This window comes from Eleutherodactylus coqui, chromosome 13 (genome assembly GCF_035609145.1).
Source record: "Eleutherodactylus coqui strain aEleCoq1 chromosome 13, aEleCoq1.hap1, whole genome shotgun sequence".
NCBI lineage: Eukaryota > Metazoa > Chordata > Amphibia > Anura > Eleutherodactylidae > Eleutherodactylus > Eleutherodactylus coqui.
This window is the reverse complement of record NC_089849.1, coordinates 64284409-64290408: the sequence shown is the minus strand read 5'-3', so window position 1 is coordinate 64290408 and position 6000 is coordinate 64284409.

Here is a 6000-nt window from a genome sequence, read left to right as displayed (position 1 = left end):
CACATTCTGTCTTGAGCAGTACTGGATTACCAAATAAGAAGAGTAAGCACCAACCTATGGGCTCTGCACAATGTTTCTTCAGCAAATCCACAGGGAATGTGCACTTTATTAGGAAAAAAAACATACTCACCGGGTCCCTTGCTAGTCTCTTCTGGCTTCCAACAGTGATGTCTTGACCGATGTAAGTCCCGCAGCCTGTGATTATTTGCAGCAGTGACATGTTATACGATACATCCTCACTAAAGCCCAGGATGTAGTGACCTGCAGAGGACCAAATAAGACTGTACAGAGCAAGGTGGCCTTAGGCCAGGCTCACAGAACTATATGCTTAAAACCCTGCGTGAGCCATACATGGTTTTATCGTGCACCCATGAAAAATTGGTGTACCAAGAGTACTATTTGTGTACCATAGTACTATGTACTATGAAGAAATTAGTGTCCAAACCAGGACAATTCATTCTGTCTCACTGTGAGATAGCTGGCCACTGTGCTGGGATACATTTGTGGACTCTGTGGGTGTATGAAGCTGGAACCAGCACATTTGCTGAACCTCTTCAAAATTGGGGGCGAGAACCTGGAGGCAGCTCTCAGAAAAAATTGTTTTGACAGAGCCTGGAGGCAGCCCTCCAAAAAAAATAGTTTTTACAGAGCCTTTTGGCCGTCTGAAGAATTGGCTGTTCTGTGTGATGACATGCTGGTTAAGGAGGAGGAAGATCAGAGAAGGGTAGACCAAGCTACTTCTACCCTTTTTTGGGTTGATAGAGGGTGCATGATTCTCCAGTTCCAGCTTAATGATACTTTATGTTAAGCCACTTTCCACCGGTGGAAGAGAGAAGTCTGGGGAAATCCAGGCTTTGTTCATCTTAATAAGTGTAAGCCTGTAGGCGCTGTCAGTTGACAGGCAGGTATGCTTATCCGTGATGATCCCCCCAGCAGCACTAAACATCCTCTGATAACACGCTAGCAGCAGGGCAGGCCAGCACCTCCAAGACGTACAGCGCAAGTTCGTGCCACATGCCCAGCTTTGACACCCAATAGTTGTATGGAGCAGAGGGATCACGATGGACGTTGGTAGGGTTGGCTATGTGCTCCCTCACCATCTTTTTACACTGTTCCCTCCGACTCAGCCTAGATTGGGGAGTGGTGACACGGTCTGGCTGGGCTGCCATAAAACTGGCAAAGGCCTTGGAGAGTGTTCCCCTGCCTGCGCTGGACATGCTGCCTCTTCCTCTCGTCTCCCCTGCTAGTTGGCCCACTGAACTACTTCCTCTACTGCTAGCGTTGTCAGATGGGAACTTTAGTATCAGCTTTTCCACCAGGGCCTTGTGGTATTGCATCACTCTCGTACTCCTTTCCTCTTCGGGAATGAGAGTGTAAAGGTTATCCTTATACCGTGGGTCGAGAAGAGGGAACACCCAGTAATCCGTGTTAGCCAGAATGCGTCTAAGGCGAGGGTCACGGGAAAGGCAGCTTAACATGAAGTCAGCCATGTGTGCCAGAGTCCTAGTACACAACACATCGCTGTCCTCACTAGGAGGATCACTGTCTCCTCCTCTTCAGCCCATACACGCTGAATAGATGTGAAGGAAGTAGCATGGGTACCCTCTGCAGTGTGGGCAGCAGTCTTTTCCCCCTCCTCCAATACGCGCTGAGAAACAGACATGAGGGTGATCTGGCTATCAAGCGACATATTGTCATCTCCCATCTCCTGTTCTATCAGCAAAGCGTCAGCCTTAATGCTTAGCAGTGACCTTCTCAGCAGGCAAAGCAGTAGGATGGTTATGCTGATAATGGCTGCATCGCCACTTACCATTTGTGTTGACTCCTCAAAGTTTCCTAACACTTGACAGATGTCAGACATCCATGCCTCTGTGAAGAACTGCGGAGGCTGACTACCACACCGACAGCCATGTTGCAGCTGGTATTCAACAATGGCCCTATACTGCTCGTAAACCCTGGCCAACATGTACAAAGTTGAATTCCAGCACGTGGGAACGTCACCAACAGTCGGTGCACTGGCAGCTGGAAGCGATGTTGCAGTGTCCTGAGGGTGGCAGCATCTCTGGTGGACTTTCTGAAATGTGCGCACATGTGACACATCTTGCTGAGCAGCTCAGACAAATTGGGGTAGTTTTTAAGAAAGCGCTGAACCACAAGATTGAACACGTGGGCCAGGCATGGCACGTGTGTTAGTCTGCCAAGCTGCAGAGCCACCACCAGGTTACGCCCATTGTCACACACGACCATGCCTGGTTGGAGGTTCAGCGGGGAAAGCCATAGATCTGTCTGCTCCGTCAAACCTTGTAACAGCTCTTGGGCAGTGTGCCTCTTGTCACCTAAGCTCAGGAGTTTCAGCACAGCCTGTTGACGCTTTCCCACGGCAGTACTGCAGCATCTTGAGCTACTGACTGAAGACGGCTTGCTCACAGATGGTAATTGAGAGGTGGAGGAAGAGGGGGGGTTTGGAAGAGGTGGCATAAGCCGGATAAACCATGACCGAGGTAGGACCCGCAATCCACGGTGTGGGTAACACGTGAGCGGACCCAGGGTCAGACTTGGTCCCAGCCTCCACTAGGTTAACCCAATGTGCCATTAGGGAGATGTAGTGTCCCTGCCCACCAGCACTTGTCCACATGTCTGTGGTTAAGTGAACCTTCCCAGTAACGGCATTGGTGACAGCACGATTGATATTCCATGACATGTGCTGGTGTAGGGCGGGGATGGCACAGCCCGAAAAATAGTGGTGACTGGGGACCGAGTAGCAAGGGACGACCACTGTCATGAGGTTGCGGAAAGCCTCAGTTTCTACCAGCCTACATGGCAGCATCTCCAGGCTCAGCAGTTTGGAGATATGCACGTTTAGCAATTGTACATGCAGGTGGGTGGCTGCATATTTGTGCTTGCGCTCTAATGTCTGTGTTATGGACAGCTGAACGCTGCGCTGGGACACATTGGTGGAGGCAGTGGAGGTGAAGGGGTGGGTGCATGCCGGGAGACGCTCGTGCCTGCGTCCTGGGAGGGGGATTGCATCTTAGTGCCAGCATGTGACACAGGGGAAGAGGCAGTGGTGTGACCCGCAGACGGTGAATGGTCTTCGTTCCACCCCGTCAGGTGCTTAGCTATCATACGCCTGCACATGCTGGTGGTGGTCAGGCTGGTAGTGGTGGCTTCCCTGCTGATCTTGGTCTGGCACAGATTTCACACCACTGTTCATCGATCGTCTGCGCTCTCATTAAAAAACCTCCAGACCTTCGAACAACTAGCCCTATGCACGGGAGCTTGCCGCGAGGAGGTGCTGTGGGGAACAGTTGGGGGATTACTTGCTCTGGCCCTGCTTCTCCCTCTGGCCACCCCACTGCCTCTTCCAACCTGTTCTGGTGCTGCACTTGCCTCCCCCTCTGAAGCCCTGTCTTCAGTAAGCTTACCAACCCAGGTCTGGTCAGTCACCTCATCATCCACCAGCTTTTCCTCTGAATCCTGTCTGCTCCTCCCTCAGACTTACTGCCCTAACAACAACCTCACCTGACAGACAACTGTGTCTTATCATCATCATCAACAAATATCTCTTGAGACACTACTTGGAAGTCCCCACCCTCATCACCCTGAGACTGTGAAAGGTCCAAATTTTGGGCATCAGTCACGACAAACTCCTCAGGTGGCTCATGAACCGTTTTTTCTGACTCAGGGAAGGGACCTGAAAATCAGTTCCTGCGAGTATGCCTGTTCTGAATATCTCCTTTTCCTGGAGTGACCAGGCTGGGAGGCAGGAGGAACAACCTGAGGATTCACAGGTCCAGTCCCTTGGCTAACATGAGTGGACTGCAAGGAAGACTGGGTGTTGGATAAATTACTGGATGCATTATCCGCTATCCACGTCATCACTTGACCGCATTGTTCTGCTTTTAATAATGGTCTACCACACGGACCTGCAAAATGTGAGATGAAGCTAGGGAGCATAGATAGGCAGCACTCTACTTCTCCCTCAGCAGCAGGACTGTTTCACCCCGCCCAGGATCTCAGCCTCTGCCCACACCCTCATTCAGACACCCACATCCACGTCCTCGACCCTTCCCCCTAGTCTTCATCATGTTGTATAATGCACTTGGTCAAAATGCTACACAAACTGCAAGGTATTTTGAATACCCTTTAAGCCCAAAATAGACACTGTAAACTGCATATAGTCTTGTTAGATAGTGTGGATTGACAGGACACACCCAGGGGTATATAGCATATGCTGTAAGCCCCCCCCCCCCCCCCCCCCCACCAAAAATGCAAACTGCTTATAGTCTTGTTAGATAGTGTGGATTGACAGGACACACCCAGGGGTATATGGCGTAGGCTTTAAGCCCCCCCCCCCCCAAAAAAAAAAATGTAAACTGTATAATCTTGTTAGATAGTGTGGATTGACAGGACACACCCATGGGTTAATTTGGCATACGCTTTAAGCCCAAAATATACACTGTAAACTGCGTATAGTCTTGTTAGATAGAGTGGATTGACAGGACGCACACAGGGGTATATAGCGTATGCTGTAAGCCCCAAAAAACCTGTAAACTGCGTATAGTCTTGTTAGATAGTATGGATTGACAGGGCGCACACAGGGGTATATACTGTACGCTTTAAGCCCTCAAAAAAATAAAAAAATGAAAAATGAGAGGAGTTTTGTTACTTCCTATCTAGTCTGCGTACACCACTAGCAGTAGACTGCATAAAACCAGTAACAGTATGCAGTATACAGCCGGGATGCTTGTGAATGGTTGGTGAGCACTACTGGTCCCAGGCAGCCAAACTGCTGATGCACAAAAGTACAGTTGTAGTCCTAAAAAGAACTGTTGGGTTCTTGCAAAATGGATCCCTGCCTACACGCTCCTTCTAAACTACACTACCACTCTCCCTGATTGACAGCAACTCTGTCCCTCAGCTAATCCAGCCTGCGTGTGAGGCATCAGGTGACCTGAGTTTTTATGCTCGTAGGTCACCTGATCCGGCCAGCCAGTCACTGCTATAGACGTGCACAGGGTTGGCACGTCATAGCAGGAGGTGCCAAAGCCTTCCCTGCATGTTTATTGGCTAAAAAAAGCCGCTAAACATGTGGGGAGGAGAGGGTGAAATTTCCTTGAACACCGCGTGGTGCTCGCTCGAGTAACTAGTACCTTTGAGGATGCTAATGCTCGAACAAGCATCAAGCTCGGACAAGCATGCTCGCTCATCTCTACATGTGAACATACCCTTAGGGCTCCTTCACACTAGCGATTGCGTTATCGCCACTAGAAAATTGCTGCAAAATTGCAACCTATGCTCATAAAATTTTGAGCGTCAGCAGTGCTATTTTCTGCAAAAACATCGCTGCCGTTTGCGATTGTCTCGTGCATTTTTATCAGGATAGACAATAGGAGTTTCTAATGTTAAAAATGCATCACAAGAAAATCACAAGTTCGTGCTTTGTGATGCGATACAGAGCAAACTCCAAAGGGAAACATGGGACATTAAAAAAAGCGAAATGCAGAAAGATAGAGGATGCCGCGATTTTTAAATCGCAAATGGGAATGAAACCATTGATAATCATTGGTTTCATAATCCTGTGTTTTCATGCACTCTCGCATCGCATAATAATCGTGTGATATTATTGCAAATATGAAGGCACCCTTAGGCTGGCTTCACACTCGCGACCACGATAACGCTGTGAGAAAATTGTGGCAAAATCACGATTTTTGAGCGGCAGTGCTGCTTTTTCTTGCAAAAACACTGCTGCTGCTTGGGATTTTCTTGTGCTTTTTTTCACACGATTTTCTCGTAAGAAAGACAAGTTTGTGCTGTGCAATGTGATAAAAAGGAGTCTCCATAAGATAGCATGGGAATTAAAAAACAAAGAAAGATACAGCATGCCGCAATTTTTTTTCACACATCGCATGAGTGAAAACATCGCAAATGTGAAGTAAATAGAGATGAGCGAGTATACTCGCTAAAGGCAATTAGCCTTTTGCGCACGCTGATAAAAAA